This window comes from Antechinus flavipes, chromosome 3, assembly GCF_016432865.1.
Source record: "Antechinus flavipes isolate AdamAnt ecotype Samford, QLD, Australia chromosome 3, AdamAnt_v2, whole genome shotgun sequence".
NCBI classification, from domain to species: domain Eukaryota; kingdom Metazoa; phylum Chordata; class Mammalia; order Dasyuromorphia; family Dasyuridae; genus Antechinus; species Antechinus flavipes.
In genome coordinates this window covers 570,156,456-570,175,502 of record NC_067400.1, presented here as the reverse complement: position 1 = coordinate 570,175,502, position 19,047 = coordinate 570,156,456, and the positions used below count along the sequence as shown (strand labels likewise).

The 19,047-nt window shown below is 39.3% G+C and overlaps 1 protein-coding gene across 1 annotated transcript in view; it reads left to right on the top strand.

Annotated features, from left to right (window-relative positions):
• The window catches only part of HIVEP3 (HIVEP zinc finger 3), a 666,961-nt gene that overhangs the window by 151,964 nt on the left and 495,950 nt on the right, over nt 1-19,047 (top strand). Inside the window, 1 exon segment of the mRNA XM_051987908.1 lies at nt 14,647-14,759. The gene's annotated coding sequence lies outside the window, so the exon portion shown is untranslated.

The following is a 19,047-nucleotide window of genomic DNA, read 5'->3' as shown; positions in this document are numbered from 1 at the left end:
TGAGGGACAGTGAACTGGCCCCCTATTTAAAAAGTTTGAGAACCCCTGGTACTGGTTCAATTCATTACTGCTCTATAGGAACTGGTTTGGTTCATTGCATTGTTGAAGAGGGCCATGTCCATCAGAATTGATCATCATGTAGTATTGTCGTTGAAGTATACAATGATCTCCTGGCTCTGCTCGTTTCACTCAGCATCAGTTTGTGGTGTTTTTCTTCTTTAAAATAATATAATGGTTCTCTCTGGGAGCAGGTTTCTTGGGGAGGTTTTCTGGAGGCAGCCTTAGTTTCAGTTAAAAGTAATAATCACCCAAATGCAGCCAGGTGCTAAAAGTTCTGATCTTTTATTGTCTCCAATATAGCCCGGTTAGTTTTTATTAGAGGCCTATCTTTCAGCTTGGTTCCAAGATCTCCCTCCAAATGTCTCCAAATCCAAAGTTTGTCCTTCAGCCCCCAGCCAGCCAGGTGAAAAAATGCAATGAATCTCTCTTGCCTCAGAGAGAGGGCTTGTGGGCTTCCTCCCAGAGTGCTCCTCTCTGACCCCTGGGAATATTCAGAAGTAACTAAGTTGAAACTCTAAGAGCTTCAATATATATGATCTTCCAAAAGTTGACTCCTCCTGAGGGAGGGATTAAGGGAAGTGTGAATTTGGATATCTTATACTAAACCCTGAAATCTCCCAAACATGTGAACTCCAATGAGTACTTAAATACATCTTGCTTATATGAGCTCTCTAAAGGTGTGAACACAAGCATTGTTTTTATCAGTTCTACTTAGTACCTTGTTTCTTCTGGCTCATAACCTTGTAAGATCAGATCAATCATACTGAACCATACTAAATTAGATAATTATTGTCTCTATTAACTCTAATGACTTAACAATTTATAAAGATTCCAACATCAGTTCATGTAAGTCTCTCCAGGCCTTTCTGAAATCCTTCTGCTGGTCATTTCTTACAGAACAATAATATTCCATAACATTCATATACCACAATTTATTCAGTCATTCTCCAACTGATGGGCATTCTCTCAGTTTCCAGTTTCTGGCCACTGCAAAGAAGTCTGCCACAAACATTCTTGCACATACAGGTCCCTTTCCCTTCTTTAAAATCTCTTTAGGATATAAGCCCAGTAGTAATACTGCTGGATCAAAGGGTCTGCACTTTTTGAGCAGAGTTCCAAATCGCTCTCCAGAATGTCTGGATATATTCACAATTCCACCAACCATGTATCAGTGTCCCAGTTTTCCCACATTCCTGTCCTTCTAGCCAATCTGACAGGTGTGTAGTGTTATCTCAGAGTTTTCTTAATTTCCAATAACTTCTTTTTGATAAATATCTGATAGGTTGCAGGGTAACAAAGAGGGGAAGAACAGATTGTGAGAAGGATGGGGCAGGAGGGAGAAGAAAAAAAAGGCTTCTAAAGGAAGTGCCAAACATGTATCCCCCAAGTGTGTCAGGTGCTATAAATACAAAGAAAATAGTTAAAAAAAATTAGTCCCTGGCCTTAATGAATTTACTGTCTAGTCTAAGAAAAATATTTTCATATATGGCTTCAAAAATACATATAAGATGCATTCAAGGTAATCTCATGGTGAGGTACAAGCATCTGATGGGATCAGTAAACTATACTGGCTTTCTACTTCCCCTAAGATAAACTATAAAGGAAGAAAGCAAGCAATTTATTAAATGCCAATTATGTGCCAGGCACCATTTAACAGTTTTCAAAAATATCATCTCTTCTGATCCTCACAACAACCTTAGGAGGAGGTAGGTGATATTACCCCTGTTTTACAGATGAGGAAACTGAGAGAGATAGAGGTTAAGTGAGTTCCCTAAGGTCACACTGCTAATAAGTGTCTGAGGTCACATTTGAACTCAGGTCTTCAAGATTCCAGCACTCTGACCATTGCATAATTTTAGTGTCTCTGTGATTTCAAAGATTTTATCTAATTTCATCTAACCTAGGCTTGGAAATGAAGTTTGAAAATTTTTTATGATGATCCTTTTCTGGTTGTTGTTATATGATTGTGTGACTTGGGACTCCATTGACAAAAAGAATCATGATACCATTAACCAAAACCAATGAAAGATGATGCCAATTTTATTATTATCTAAAATTGGTAAATAATGAAAACATTTCTGTTGCCAATCCATTTCATGTTCACTTATTGTTTGCTTACTTTCATGGCCACTGCTATCTATCAAGAAGCACTTCTAGCAGGTGGGGTATAGGCAGTTCTAATTTATTCCAGTGTAACTTGTCTTCTTGTGGCACCAGAGCAAGGAGAACCTTTCACTCTACCAGCCTCTATGTTAAATCGATCAGTCCTTTGATTTTGACGAGGATCAACCTGCAGTCCTATGCTTTTACATCTATTTGATTGATGCTTAGGAGTAGTTATATTCCCTGGACTATAGTGCTAACCCCATTAGTGATATCACAAGTCCCCAGTTCACTGACATTTCATGGTTCCTACTAATTCTCAGAGCATATCAAGTCCCCTTGAACATAATACTGGCAGACATTCTTCTACTTTGCTGTTGCCATACCACTGCCTCATCCCTACCCCCATATAGGTAATGAGCCAGATTTTAAAGGAGTTATTATTATAGATTACATGGACAACAAACTAAATATTTAAATCCCTTGTCCTGAAGAAAAGAAATGTAACAGTTAGAAAAACTACTATATGTTGCTAATTAAATTTAACCCATTTAAAATATTCAAATCTGGGCACTTTACATGAGATCTTACCCTCAAAAATGCAATTAATCCATGGCATAGGTTGGCTGACCAGTGCTTAGCTTAGCACTTAGCAAGTAGAGGCACTTTATTAACATTTATTGACTGACTTTATTATTGACTTATTGTTTAAGTATACTCTTAAAGGTCTCTATCCAACGTCATGGAATTTAATTTATTTTATCTAAATCAGCAAGTAGTCTTAGTAGTGGCTTTTGGGCAGAATATGGAAATGATCTCTTTAAAAAGAACTTTTAAAAATGGTATTCTGTTATGCCTTTTTCCCATTATAAAAGTTGTATTTATATTCCTAGAGAGGGAAAAAACAGGTTTAAAAAAGTGTCCTATATAAAGAGTATCAGGGGCAGCTAGTGGCACAGTGGATAGAGCACCAGCCCTGAAGCCAGGAGGACCTGAGTTCAAATTTGACCTCAGACACTTAACACTTCCTAGCTGCGTGACCCTGGGTAAGTCACTTAACCCCAATTGTCTTAGCAAAAAAAAAAAAATACTAAAATACTTGTGGAAAAGGGAACTCCATTCCACTCATCTTCATTATGATTAAGTTCCAACAACTTGAGGGCCTGTGATGTGAACTCTGAATAGTCACTGTTTTTTGTGACAGTGACACCAGAAACTAGGGATGCAGATGCTTTAGGTTTCTGGGATCAGCCAGCCAAAAAAGATTAGTTAACAAGGATGTTTTTTTGGTTGTTGTAAGTCCATTGCATAAAGTATTAATTTGATACTCTGGATATCTTCCTTTTTTATACTTTGAGAGAACCAATGTAGTCCTTGGGACTGTGTAGTGTTTCACATTATCACTGTAGTATTAATTGGATTTCTTGTCTATTCATATACATCCTTTAAGGTTATCTTTTATTTTTCAGGGTCTTAATTAGCCCATCTGTAATATGGGAAGGTTAGACTAGATCTATGGTTTCCAATCAACAGATATGTAGCTTAATCTCAAGGAGTGAGTGAACAACCTCTCAGAGAGTAGGAAGATGGTCCCCATTCTACCTCTTTCCACCCTCAACCAATTATGTGCTTGTTTCCAACACTTCTTTACTCATCTCTATCCCATAACCCACCTCCTGTGGAGGCTCTGGATATGGTCTTCTCCACTTGCAACAACTACAAATAGATCCATTTCCCCTTCTTTTCATCTTTTGGTGGGAATGAATAAGCAATACAGAATAAGTAACCATGCATAGCATTCATTATATTACACTATTATACTATCTTTTCCCTAAAGTCTACTTGTCTTCTAAATTTCTGAACTATAAGCATAAATTTCCAGGCTCCTAGATTCTCAAGCCCCTTCTAATCCTTTTCTTTTTACTCAATTGAAACTGCTTCTTTCTGAGTTATCAGTGATCTCTAAATCACCATAGGATCTCTCATGAGATCTCTTGTATCTGTTCCCTTCCCTCTGCTAACATAGCTATCATCTTAGTTCAAGTCCTGATCCTGTCTAAATCATTTCAATGACTTTCTTTTTTAAAAATAATAGTTTTTTGTTTTTCTAAACATATGCAAAGATAATTTTCAACATTCACCTTTGCAGAATCTTGTATTCCAAATTTCTTTCCCTCTCTCCTTCCTTTCCCTTCCCTAGATAGGAAAAATCTAATATAGGTTAAGCATGTGCAATTTTTCTAAACATATTTCCATACCTGTCATGCAATGCAAGAAAAATCAGATCAAAATGAGAAAAAAAAACATGAGAAAGAAAAAAAAACAAGCAAACACCACCACCACCAAAAAATGGTGAAAATACTATGCTTTGATCCACATTCAGTCTCCATAATTCCATCTCTGGATGTGGATGGATCTTTCCTTAACAGATCTATTGGAACTGCCTTGAATTACTTCTCAATGGCTTTCTAATTGGTCTCTCTGCCTATTTGTCTCCGTTCTCAAACTTTTTGCCCTTTCTGCAATATTCAATACAATTGAGCATCCTTTTCTCTGCTAATGTTTTCATAATAATGTTCTCACTAGTTCTCCTCCTAGCTGTCTAATGACTCGTCATTATTCCTTGCTGGATCATCATTCATATCTTGTCCCCTAACTATGGGTAAAACCCAAGGGTCTGTCCTGGGCTTTTTTTGCTTCTCTTATTTCTCAGTGATATTATAATTCCCATGGGTTTAATCATTTCTATGCTTATAACTTTTAGGTAAACATGTGTTTATGTGTATATATAGACACCCACATATATATGTATGATATTCAAACATCCCCAAATATTTACATGTATATTTGTGTGTGTATATATATAATATATGCACATGTAGCATTAATTTTTCTTCCCTGCTCTAGTCCTGTATCAAAAACTGCCTAATAGATATTTTCATTTGGATGGATAAACATCTTAAACTTAATATGTCCAAATTAGAATTCATTCCTTTTTCTCCTTTTAGGAACTTTCCTAAGCACCATCATCTTTCCTGTCATGCAAGTTCTTATCAGTGGCATTTTTCTTTGACTCCTGTCTTTTACTTAGTTCACATATTCAATCTATAAATTAATCTTGTTACTTCTACCTTCCTAAGATTCCTAATATCTATTCCTTTCCCTCTTCCAGTAAGGCTATGACCTTAGATCAACTCCCATTTATCTTTTGTCTAGAGCATTTGAATGGCTTTCCAGTTGGTCTCTGCCTCGTCTCTCTCCATTCCAATCTATCTTTTATCCTGCTGTTTAAGTAATTTTTTTATGAGTGCAAATCTGACCATATCACTCTTCTACTCAATTAACTTCAGCAGTAAATATAATATAATCTTTTTATCTTTTAAAATCCTTCACAATCCAACCCCTTCCTATTTTTCCCTATTTTTTCTATATTACCTCCCCTCATGTACTGTGTGATTCTGTCAAACTAATCTCTGTTCCTCATAAATGATATTCCATCTCCTTTTATTCCCTCTTTCCTTCCTTATGCTTACCTCATAGAATCCCTATTTTTCTAGAGGACTGTGTTCAAATATCATCTTTTCCATGAAGCTTTTCCTGATCTCCCAAATTCTGGATACTTCTACTTTTATCTACCCTATGGTTAATTGCTTTGTATTTATTCTCTTTGTGTTTATTCTTTATATGCCTATATTATAAATGATAATAAGTGATTGCTTAATTCATTATATTTGTATTCCCAGTCCCCAACATAGTTCCTGGCATGTAGAATGCATTTCATAAATAGTTAATAAATTCTCAGTTACTTGGTCAGCTCACAAAAACTGTAAGTTACAGATCAGTTGCTGATCTGAATTGTTAGAAAAAAATTTTCCTTACTGAGAGATCTCTATTCCAAAGCAATCATAGCTCTTGACCTAAAAAGAAAGCGAAAGAAAAAAAAAAGATTCCTTGAGGTTGTAAGTAGGAATTAAAACACTGGTCTTCTGACTCCTAGTCTATGCTCTTTCCACTACACAAAGCTGACTATGTTATCCAAAAACTCCTGTTTGCCTAGGATGGAGTATGAATTAAATTAGATACTAATTACAAAGCCTTCTTATGGAGATCTCTCTGTAAAATCCACAGTCATGTGAAAGAATGAAAAAAAAAAGCAATCCTACCCTAATAAGGAAAGTTTAAGATCATGTGAGCAAATGTAGTATTTGTTTTGATGATCAGAGTGAATAAAATTTTTGTTCCAAGGATCTGCAATGCTTTGTTTAGGTAACTGGCAATATGCCACCCTATGACCTCATTGTACCCTGCAGAGTCTTAGTTTTCTTACCTTTATAATGAGGATGAGGATGTTACCTTCTTGGAGGTATGAAGAAAGCACTTCACAAACTCTTAAAAATGCAATGAAAATGTTAGTTGTTACATCTTGCAAACAAAATAAAGGTTTATTATTATTGCTCTAAAAATTTATCATTAATTTAAATTGCCAAATGCAGAATGTGAGTTTCTTGGTAGATCATACTTATCTATGTAGGGAGCTTGTCTCTTCCTCTTTTCTTATGTTATAAGGATTCTTAGGGATTATGTAAATATTTGCTTCAGGAGAGGTCCATTTGATGGCAGCCTCAGAATAATAGGGTTTGTCTGTCCCTTAGAATACTGCATAGTTCTATTCACTGTGTCTCACAAAGAATTTTAAAGTTGTTTTCAGAGTCTTGAAAGGAAATCCATTGACACTTCATTTATCTGCATTTTCAGGAGATGAGGTGTTCCACATAAAAATTTATTTTCTAGACAACTGAAATTTAGCTCTTGAAGCACTATCCCTTTTAAAACTGTTGGTTTATTAGTCACTTTGGAAAGAAATCCTACAATGTATCGACTAAGCAAAGAACTGAGAGCAAAGTAAATACCCTTTAGGGAATGGTTGAACAAAGTATTATTTATATGAGTGGGATCAAACCCTCTCCATCCTATTTTAGCCTTGATACCTTAACTGAGACTATGTCTCAATTCATCAATCACTCTTAGACTTTAAGACTAAAAGGGAAAAGAAATATCCTTCATTATTGCATAAAAATCTCTTCAGATAGGTTAGGATACTTGTCAGTGTCCTATAGATTGGCTATAAATAAGCAAGCCAGTCAGACCTGGATTCATTAAAAAAGAGGAAGGATGACATTCAAAGATGACTGCCCCCTTAAGAAAGACTATTTGGATAGAAAATAAAAGTCCTCAGCTCTAGCTTCTATCTGCTTTTCTGTCCCCTTGGCCAGAAGAGAATCTTAGGAAGTTTGAAGGGTCCAGAAAATATTGACCCACCTATCTTCCTTTCAGTGTCTGAGCTACAACTGATGTCTATATTGGGAGCTAATTCAAAATCCACAAGGAATGTCCCAGGAAACTACTATGTCTAAATAGAACTTCCTTAGCATCCTATGAATGGAAAATTCTTGCAGTAACCAGAAGTTATTCCTTTACCACATGTTCTTGCTAAGCTTGTGTCTCATATCCCCTGGACTCTAGTACTTGTGAGAGGATGAGTGTAACAGACCATGGGGGAGCTTTGTACCAACTGTTCATACCATTCTGCCTTAGTGAACACACTCTTCCTAAAACTACTTAAGGCTGACTATCATGATTTTCAATTGATAATCTTGGTGGGGAGTATTTATTGAAACCAACAGCCTTAGAGAATTCCCTTATTCCCTCCTTCCCTCAGTGATTCTCTTAGATCTCAGAAAAGGAGATTCAGTCTTGTTTCAGGATCTGAGATTCCTCCATGAAAGCAGAGTTTGGGATAAGGATCCTTAAAGCTCACATGGACTTTATATGAATGCTAGACAATATTTTTGTGCTCTACGGAATGATATATGTGGAGAACTTTGAGAAACTTTGGAAGATTTGTATGAACTGATGCAGAGTGAAATAAATTGAATTAGGAAAACATGTAGAAAAAATTGTGAAGTGACCACATCATTACAACTGAAAAAATTACTGAAAGGAATCCAGTCTGGGTTGCTGAAAAGTCAGTGAAGGTTAGGAAGAATAGATAATGAAATAATCTCTCTCTTTTTGGCAGAGAATAGGGCAGAATTTTGTCAAATGAGGTTACTCTATTTGATCTTTTAGCTTAATAGTTTTTTGTTGTCATGAGGCAGGAGTTATTTTTTTCAGGGGAGAAGTAGAGAGGAGAGGTATGGCTACAAGAGAGTATTTTGAAAAATGGCTATGATATAGAAACAAAAGACTCCAATTAGATATTTTTTAAAATGGCTTGCTGGGTTTCTTGCCTCCGAAAGCAAAGCTTATCAAATATGCTTTACATTTTCTTAAACAATTCAACATTATGATGATAAATCTTAGTTATTGGACCATATTCCATGTGATACAATAATGGCCTTAGGGGGATATCATAGTGTATGTATGTATCTATTGCCCCTTTACTAAATAAACCCAGACTGCTGTTTATAGTTCTTGGGATCTTTTGCTATTAGTGTCAGCTTATTTGTCCTCATCTTCTCTGCTATCCTACTTCACATACAATTATCTAGCTCAACTGTGACTCAATCTCTCTTTGTAAGTCAAGTCCATGGTCTTTGTGACAGCTTCTCCCAGCAACCTCCTTCTGGGATTTCTGACTATATTCCAGATGACTGTGATCTTTGGTAGGCTGATCTTTGAATTGATACACTATTAGATCATATATGATGCAGAAGGTATCAGTAGGAGTCTCTTTTTTAAGCAAGTTCATGGCTTTACTTTTTATTCTAGCTATGAGATAGCAAAGTTAGCAAGTCACAATCTCCCAATGAACACAAAGCATTGTCTAGGACTCAGTTACTGATAAATTGCTTATCTTTGCTGATGAAAGGATTACCAACACTGGAATTTCCTACACAAAGGAAGTTATAGGCCATACATAAATCAATGAGTGATAAAGTCACAGAGGGAATCCCTAAAAGGAAGTCAAGGTGAAGTTCCTCCTCCTATTCAGTGGAAGTCCTGGAGGACAATTATTTCTACTCCCAAAATGGCCTCATGAAAACTATCATGTTCTATAAGAAAAGAATCTTTGTTGCCAACTTCAGAGATACAATGTTGGCTAGGTTGGCCACTGAGATTCTTTGAGTTCTTTTGCAGGGGGTAGATTTCCCTCACTCTCCAAAATTGGGATTGATCAAAGATAAATTAGTTTACTATCCACTCGGGGTCTTAATTTGGCTCCCTTGAAATGGGTAGCACTCAGCTATACCTTTTAGGGAAGAAATATTAAAGATGTAGACAACCTTGTGTGTGTGTGGGGGGGACTCCTGTCTTTCCTCCCAGCTACAGGGTGAAGGAGGTATGGGAAGAAAGTGGTTGGTCTGAAAAAAAAAGAAATCTGGGGGTTTTGGTGGACTGCAAGCGCAATATGAGCCAGCAAAAAACAAACACAAACGCTAATGAGTACTTGAACTGCATTAAGAGAGCTTCCAGGAATAAGGAGTTGGGAGTCCTGCTGCATTTTTCCTTCTTTGGACATCTGGAAATCTGGTGGGTCAGTTGAGTTAGTTAGTCAGTCAACAAGCAATTTATTAGGAATTATGTTCAGTTGTGGGTGCCACAATTTAGAAGGACATGAATAAAACTGAAAAACATACAAAGAAAGGAAATTAGAATGCGATAGCATTGAATTTCTCTGCTTTGAAGATCACTAAAGGACTTGGGGATAGTCAGTCGAGAGAAGAGAAAATTGGAACTAGGCTGGACATGATAGTTGTATTCAAAGATTTGAGGGGATTTTGTCAGGTGGAAAAGGAATTGAATTTGTTCTTTTTAGCTCCAGAGAGTTTTCTGCCAAGAGCCTAGAGGCCGATTAAAGCTTGATGTCAGGAAAGCTTCCCTAACAACTGAACTGTTCTCAAGTGGAATGGGCTTCATGCTTCTATTGATGATGAGTTTCCCACTTGCTGCAGGTTTTCAGGCACAGCCTGGGTGACCACTTGTTGAGTGGACTGTGATGGGGAGCCCTTTGGGGTGCCGTTTGGACTAGATGGGCATAGAGGTCCTTTCTACCTCTCAAATAAACACTGATTCTGTGATTGCATCATTCTGAAGGAATCTGAAGTCTTTTATAAAGTGTCCTTCTCAAAAAAGTCCAGTACTTAATGAAAAAAATTCAGTGTCAGCTTAAATGTGCTAGTACATCCTTTAGACCAGAGCTTCTTAATGCTTCTTTGTGTCTTGGGCTCTTGGGCAGCCTGGGGAAGCCTAGGAGCTCCTTTTCAGAACCTTGTTTTAAAATTAAAATTTAATTTTAAATAAAATGAAATACATAGAATTACCAAAAAATCAATTATATTGATTACAGGGATCAAGATACTTCTAACAAGACTTCTTGTTAAGAATCCCTGTTTAGGCTAATCTTTTCCTGAAGTCAGGTGAGAGTGAAATACCATGAGAGGAGTTTTTTTCTTCTAATTCTGTCAATAGTATACAGCCCTGTACCATCTATTCTACTTGCCTGTGTTATGTGCTGTCTTGCTTTATATTTACTTACTCTCTGGGTATGGGCTGAAAGGGAACATAGTTTCTCTTAGGGTGTAAAAGGCTGTGAGACAGTTTTTGTCTTCTAGGCAGTTGCTAGTTGTTTATTAGATTTATCCTAATAACTGTCTTAGTTACCCCTGCTTATTTGCTATTCTATAATTGATCAAGCCATCTCCCTTTCTGCTTAAAAAGATGATCTCCTTAGTGACGTGCCCTGTGTTTCATCCTCAATTTCTTTCTAAATGCAAGTATCACTTCTTGCAGAAGGTTTCTTCTAACCATACTGTTGTTATTAGAATGGCCCTCCCATTACCTAAGATCTATTTTGTATATATTTGGGTATATATATATGTGTAACAAACACATGTATATATACCCATACATATACAACATATACATTTATGTGTATTTACATGTGTAGTTTATATTCACTAAGGGGAGACAACATAGACACATAAATACATATATATACACATATGTATGCATGTGTATGTATGTATATATTTATATATGTAAGGAGCTTATATCGTCCAGGGGGAGATAACATAGATACACAAGTATGTATGTATACTCATACATGTATGTACTTGTAAGTTATATATTTTTATATAGAATATACATACACAATACATACATATATGTATGGATATGTGTATACACACATATGTAAATGTTGTATTATGCGTCTACGTTCTCTCCTCCAGGAGAATACAAGTTCCTTGAGGACGAGGACTGTTTCATTTGTGTCTTTTTATCACTCTCATTCCCTCCCAGCCCCTAGTGACACATAGTAAATCCTGAAGCTTCTTGGTTGCTACATAGTGACCCTTGCTATAGGATTTGAATGGAGATGCTGGTTTTCTTCACTCTAGACAGGGGTGAGGAACCTGGTTTCTGAGAAGGGTCATTTGGATATTTATAACATCATTCTTGGGCCACACAAAATGATCCACTTAGAGAAGTCAAGCAGTGGGAGGTTGTACCTAGCTTTATTATCTGCAGCTGCCTTAGCAAATGATTTCACAGGCCTTAAATGGCTTGTGGGTCCGATATTTTCTACCCTGCTCTAGGACATTAAACCAAGCTCCGTTCCCCTATGTCTAGTCACCTTTCTGTGGTGCTCATCCTATTCTAGGATATACTTCAGTTCATCAGTGTCCTTTCTAGAATACTATGCTCCAACCTGAATACATTTCAGATCTTGTTCAGATCGTGTCAGACCAGCGCAGAGGATATCAGATTGATCATGTTGCTGCTTTGGATATTTTGTCTCTTCCTCATAGGAGGCAGGGTTCGTTCTGTGTATTCCATGGGAATTTTCATCTTCACTGAGGCCCCACAATTAAATGAGGCTTGAAGAAGTCCACTGCAGAACAATAGGCCAATTAAAACTTTGAAAAATAATGTCTTCTGACAAACCAAAAGAAGCCAAAGGAAACTGGTTCTAATCATTTAGGAGAATAGACTTAGGTGAGACTCATTAGAAGGGCTTCCCATTTGTCACAGAGCCTCAGAGCCTGGATACCTTGCTGATGATAATACAAGATGGAATGAGCCCCACTTTCAGCATTTAGGATTTAGCTTAGACATTTTTTTATCACAGAAGTGGTTGTAGGAGGGGACAGAGGCTGTCTTTTTCTGGAGCAGTTATCCAGGAGCACTTTTAACTGCTGTGAAGTGATTTGACTACAGCCCAGCACTTGGCGGGGGAGGACATGGTATGTGATGGGATAGACGGGGTGACCTCTAGAAGCCCTGATCAGCTTTGTGATTAGAGGTGGATGCATTTTTGAACATGTGATATCAGATGGACAGTCAGTAACATCTGATGGACTTCTATATGGACAAAACGACCTCATTTTCCACACATCATTACTGACTTTTTTTTAAGAAGGAAGGGCAGAATCGTAGAGAAGGGCCCCCTTTTTGCCAGCAAATCTTTTTCTGAACCTTGGTAATGGGAAGGATAAAAGCATTGACTTATGGGAGGGCATAAGACTCTTCTGGCTGCAGTTGGGAAATTCCTAGAATTTCCTTCTTGCTCTAAGATGAACCCCAAAAGAGTTACCTGTGTTGCCCAAATCCCCTTGATAGAGCAGCAGGCAGGCCCAGACACTGGGGGCTGGAGCAAGAAGAGAGGGAGTGTGATAGGCTCCCAGCTGGTGGGTCTGCCCCAATGCACTGTGAGCCTGCTGAGCTCAGGTCTGTGCTGGAGATGTTCCGGGGAGCCAGCCCTGCTGTTGATTGGCCCTTAGCATCTCTGTTTGCGGGGGACCAGCCAATCAGTGGGATGGCCAGCTAGCTGGAGTGAAGACACATGAAATATGATAATTTTCTGCTAAAGAGCCCTGGAAGGGGAGGGGGAGGGAAGGAGTGTATATAAGGAATGGAAAGGGGGAAGGGTTGAAGTGGGTGGGAAATAGAGTGAATTGCTCCATGATTCCAGTGGTCTGTCTGCCTGACAGGGCTGGCCAAAGGAGAAAGAGGGCTCTGTTCTTACCAGAAGGCTAGGTGCTAAATGATTTTGCCTCAGGGGCTGGCAGTGAGACTATTTCTGATGTGACAGCTCAGGTAAGAAGGTGATAGATGTGCATTAGGTGAGAAGTAGGCAACTTAGCTGTGTGGGGGTACCACTCTATAGGGCTAAGTATGTTACCACTGCTTTTTATGCAGATTATAAGAGAGAGACAAAAAAAAATCTCAATTTTTATTTAGGGCTCTTTCTTTATTGCTACTTATCACTCTCAACCCCACAAACACTATTGGCATCTAATGTCATCCAGACAGCTAAAGTCATTGGCAAATAGCTATTTCTCATGGGTCAGGTCCCTGTGGTCCCACTCCTATCTCCATCCTGCCCCTTCTCCAACCCTGTAAATCTGTCACTTTGGCAAAGCCACTGAGAATAGTAAAGTTTGACTCTTAAAATCTGAGGATCCTCTGGATGAAATATCAATTACAAATTCTTGTTGGAAGGAGATTTTTGGAGGAAGGACCCTGGAGCTGAAGGAAAATTTTATTTAGAAATAGGGGAAATTCTTTAGCTTGAGGACAGAAGGCTCGGATAGGGTAACACTTTTAACCGTGTGACGTTGATGGACCACCCATGACTTCTGTTTAGGCTTCATCACTTTGTGTTTCTGTATCCATCCTTGAGGGATGGGGAGTGTGGACTGCCATGTGCTACTGTCAGTGGTGATGGATGGATGTGTGTGCTGTAGACTTGTGGCATCTTCATTGTTTACATAACATGCTATTTTCTCTCTTAAAAGACGCTGTCTGGGAAAGATGAAGGTGTGCATATTTTATACTCATATTCCACATGCATTTTAAAGGCATTGATAAAAGGAGCTCTGGAAGCAGTGCAGTTTGTATCTTCTGTCAGGCCCTTGTTTCCTGGGCCCTGAGTGACAGCTCTTCAGAAGTGATAATTGGTGTACTGTATCTTTAAAAGGTTAAAACCTCTTTCAGAAAAAAAAAAAAAAAGGCCTGGACTCATAGTGGAAAAGACAAGCAAGCCTTTGGTTGGCTCTGGATTCAGAAAACAGCTGCTGATTAGATTCTGCGTCTGCGGGCTGAATTCATTCCGTGTTTTTCAGCAGCAGGAATTCGAGAGGGATGCTTCTGTTTGGGTTTCTGATCGTGATTTATATTTATTCAGAGGAATAACAGAGGATGGATTTGTTCCCGGCCGGAGCATGCTCACAACCAACAGGCTCTCCCATGATCCAACTGCCCAGTTTGGTGCTTTGATGTACATATCTGTTCACCGTTCATGTGTGTGGAGTCAGACACAAATGCCTATGGGCATCCAGTTGTGTGTATGTATGTGTGTGTGCATATGTGTGTATGTGTGTGTGTGGGTGCACGCGCACAGAGGATTGTTGTTGTGTTTTTTTTAAAGCAGATTCCTTAAACGAGATTTTTTTTTTCTTTACCCCTCACTTGAAACAGGTGTTAATGAAAAAATGCACACAATCCTGACAGATGGGACTGGTTCATGAAGGAGGGGACAGCCAGCTCAGTGTTTCAGAGACCACAGGATCAGCTTCCCATCCAGAGCAAAGGTAGGGACTCTTGATTTTCTATTTCATAGCTGTGCCTCCTTTTCCATTCCTTGGATTTATTTTTCTTCCCTTGCTGCCGCCACTGGGAAAATAAGACTAGTGAGATGAGATTCCATTTTGTCCTTGCCTTTCTTATTAAAGGTGTCAGGTTTCAGAGACATTGAACTGTTTGCGTGTCTGTTTGTGTGGATGGGTGTAGGGGGGTTGGGGCAGCCTGGTGTGTGTGTGGTGTGTGTGTGTGTGTGTGTGTGTGTGTGTGTGTGTGTGTGTGTGTGTCTCCGTATTCCCTGGGTGGGCTGATCTCACTGTTCTGCATGGTGTGATGGGTGAGATTTGCAAGCCTCAAGTAACCTTAGTGGTGTCAATCAGCGTGCATCAGAACTGTAACCCTCTGTGTGCTGTGGTGGCAGCAGTGGCGGTGGCAGTGGAGAGGCAGCTCCCCGGGCTCTAGTGCTCGGCTTGCTGCCGTTGGCGCTCCTTCCTAATTAGCTTCAGCTGTTGGACACATGTACTGCTCCCAGGCAGCACCTGCATCTCCTTCTCCTGCTCCTGGGCTTTGCTTGGAGAATTGTTTAGGCTGAGTCCGGGGAGATCTGTCCCCTGGTTACTTGAAAATGATTTCCCCATGATGCTCTGTAATCTAAAGCAGGGCACTGTCAAGGAAGACTTTTTTTTTTCTTTTTCTTTTCTTTCTCTTCCCCCAGCTCTCCCACCCCTAAATAAAACCGCAATACAACAACCCCAACAACTTCCTTAAGCAAATCATAGTGTCATCTTGCTTCCCATAAGGATGTGTATGGAGCAGTTGGGTATGTCACCCTGCTTCTGCAATATATTTCTTCTGTTTTCTAAGAATAGTAAACTAGATAATGAGAAATAGGTTCTAAGAGGCATTATTTTATAAGATCTTTGATTGTGATTGAGAGAAGTCCTGTAACACACAGCATTTGGGTAGGAATGTTCTTGAGAGCACATTTGTTGTATGCCACGGTCTCATCCTTAAAGATCAATGCTCCCTTACCCACTGAGCCCTCCTTGAACTTTGGTGTCTTGGTTAGGATGTGGCAGGCTCCAAAGATTTGCTGGGGCATCTCTTCTGCCATATTCTTGTAGTACTTTGGCCACCTTTCTCTGCAGATTCTGGTGCTTCTGTTCTCTGGAACCAATTGGCAATTGTTTGTGGTGGCAATTGCCCTTGGCCCCCTTAGTCGGGTTTTGGGTTTCACTATTGCTGAACTGGGTCTGTATCTGATGTGTGTGTGTGTGTGTGTGTGTAAGAGAGATATGGACACACACATTTCCTTTCACACTGAACTCAACACTGCAAAAAGGTTCAGTTCAAACTGTGTGATTATGTAATCTAAAATTGTATTCTAGATGCATGCTAAAATGTCACTTATGGATTTCATTCCTATATCCCTTCCCCAAAGAGAGAAAGTTTGATCCTGAGATTTTGAGATTTCTTTTTATAATTTGGGCCAGGAGAAGAGAGGAACGAATGGCAAGGAGAATAAAGATGTGTTCACCAAGAGACGAATTTGAGGAACTTGGATCTTTAGAGTTTATATGTGAAAATTCTACCTGAGTTCCTTTTAGGCTAAGGATAATTCTCTTAGCCACCCTCTTCTCTTTCCTCCTCCTTCTCCTTTGCAGCAGACTTGTTCATCTGATCTTTCAGTCGGTACTTTCCCACACAAAGCTCCTCTGCCTCTCCACTCTGGCCTCTGGAGAAGGCTGTAGTCAATTCTGTGAAGCTTCATGTTCTGCTCTAGTTCAGAACTTGCCTCAAAATTGTATTGATGACCCTCTTGGTTCATCCTTGAGCTTTATTCGTTAGTCTAAATTGAATTGGTGTCAGGAAAGCCTAGCTGCAGTCATGTATTGAGCCAGAGAACCAGAGCATTAGGACAAGGGTCTTAAGGATCAGCTAAATAGTCAAACAGATTATTTCCACAGACTTTTAGAGGCTGTGGGTGACAATGAGCCATTAGATGTTATTGATTTAAAATTTGGTGAGATCTCCCCTTCACCCCTATCATTTGTCTAAAGCAGGAGAACTGTCATCATCCAGAAATGAAAGCATTCTTGTGAAATCAATTCTCTTGCATGCCCAGGATTGAGTTTCCACATCTGTATGATGAGCTAGTAATCCTTGTGGTACTTACCCCACAGGGGCATGGTGAGGAAGACATGTTGTACACTAAAAATTCTCTGAAAACACAGGTTAGATTTTCTTATTTTTCCTGAACCGTTTCCCTCTGATGCTTTGTTGTGGCCTGGATATGACCCTAGCTGGGTTTCTGAAGGTTCTGCCAATGGAGTAAAAGCCTTGGAAGCTTCCTGTCTGGCTTGAATGTATGGACCTGGCAACAGGACTAGGCATCTGTCTGAGACCTCGCCTCTCTAAGCCTGGAAACAACTCACCATCAGAAAGTTGAGCTATGAGCTGGTAGACTTGGGCCACAGTGACATGTGAAGAAATCTCTAAACATGTGGTGGACAAATGATATAGACATGGAACCTGAACAAGGGGGAGAGCATACACCAAGAAATCATGGAGCCTTTGGAGAGAAAGATGGAGTCTGATGTAGTGGGGAGAGAGCCAAACTTGGAGTCATAGAACTTGAGTTTGAATCCCAGGCCCACCATGCTCCATATGTGTGGACTTGGCCAAATCATTTAAATTCCCCCATGCTTCAGTAAAAATTGAACTAGATAAGTATTCAGATCTAGTCCACTTCTAGATGGAAACCTGAAAGGTACCTTCAAGTTCATCTAGTTTAACCTTTCTGTTTAATAGATGAGCAAAGTGAGCCCTTGACAGCTGGGTGATGCAATGGATAGAGTATCTGGCCTGGAGTCAGGAAGGCAGGAGTTCAAATACAGCCTTGGGCACTTCCTAGCTGTGTGACCCTGCACAGTCATTTAACCCTATTTGTTTGGTTTCCTCAACTGTAAAAGGAGCTGGAAAGGAAAAAGACAAAACACTTTAGTATCTTTGCCAAGAAAACCCCAGACAGGACCAAACAACAAAATAACAAAAGTGAGCTCCCAGAAGAACTGTCTTGTTCAAGATCGCACAGAGAGCAAATGGCAAAGCTAAAGTTTGAAGCCAGGTCCGTTGTTTCCAAGTCCAGTGCTCCATGCTCCTCTTATTGAAGGTTCCTTCTAGTACCAAATGTAGGGTTCTAGGATGAAAGGAATAACAATGCATTCTTTGTGAAATCATGATGATATAAGCAATGGAAGCCATTTAGTAAAATTAGATCCATCACTATGTGAATGTCAATCCTTTTTCTTTTTTGAATAATAACAATGCAGTACCTGGAGAACCAAAGCATTGCTGATATGTAGGATCCTTCAGAAGGGGATCTTCTCTAGAGTGGGGGTTTTTAATTTTAAATTTAAAAATAGAGATCATATCTTCATTCAATTATAGCCCAGGAACTAGAAGGGGTCTTGGAGACCATCTGCTTATTTTGCAGATGAGAAAATCAGGCTTAAGAAAGAGCAATTTGGTCATGTAGATAAGTAGCAGAGCCTTGATTGAGACCCAGGATATCTGAATTCAGTGTAGTATGTTGTTTACTATCCCATGCTGCTCAAGGTCTAGGTTTCACAATGTTTATGATGGTTTGGTTGGAGACAGAACCAAGTATGCTCACCTTTGAGGCTACATGTGAACTTCTTTGTTGTATAGTTGAATCAAGAGGCTGGCTATTCTTCCATCTTGGCTGTAGTAGCCACTGTTCAGTGTAGCAAGAATAGATCAGCAATCTGGCCATTCTGTTTGAGAATTGAGCTGCTTGTGAGCAGCAGCTGCTTCTCCTGTGTTTGGAGGAGCACACCTGGTGAGCCCCTTGGACAAGGGATCCCCCTCAGCATCTGCTCCTTAGCCACCTCCTATAAGAACCTTTCCCGATCACTCTAATTGTCAGGGCCTTCTGTTCTCGTTTTTGCAGTAATCTATTTGTATATCATAATCCCTCAGTAGGAATAAAGAATTGTGGAAGGGACAGGCAGAAGGAAGAGACACTTGACTTTAAATTCTGGCTGGATCCAAGTTCCAGCCCACAGGAAAATGGATGATTGATTGGAAGAAAAAAACATGTGAATAAAAGTTGTCTGAATAATCAGATGGATTTTATATTGTTTTCTTACCACCAGATAGATTATCAGTACACCCCTTCTCTTCCTTCTCAGTGAACTTGGATTACTCCTTTCTCATTATCTCTCTCATTGAGATTCCATATATACCTGTAATTTTACTGATATAGGAAATTCCCAG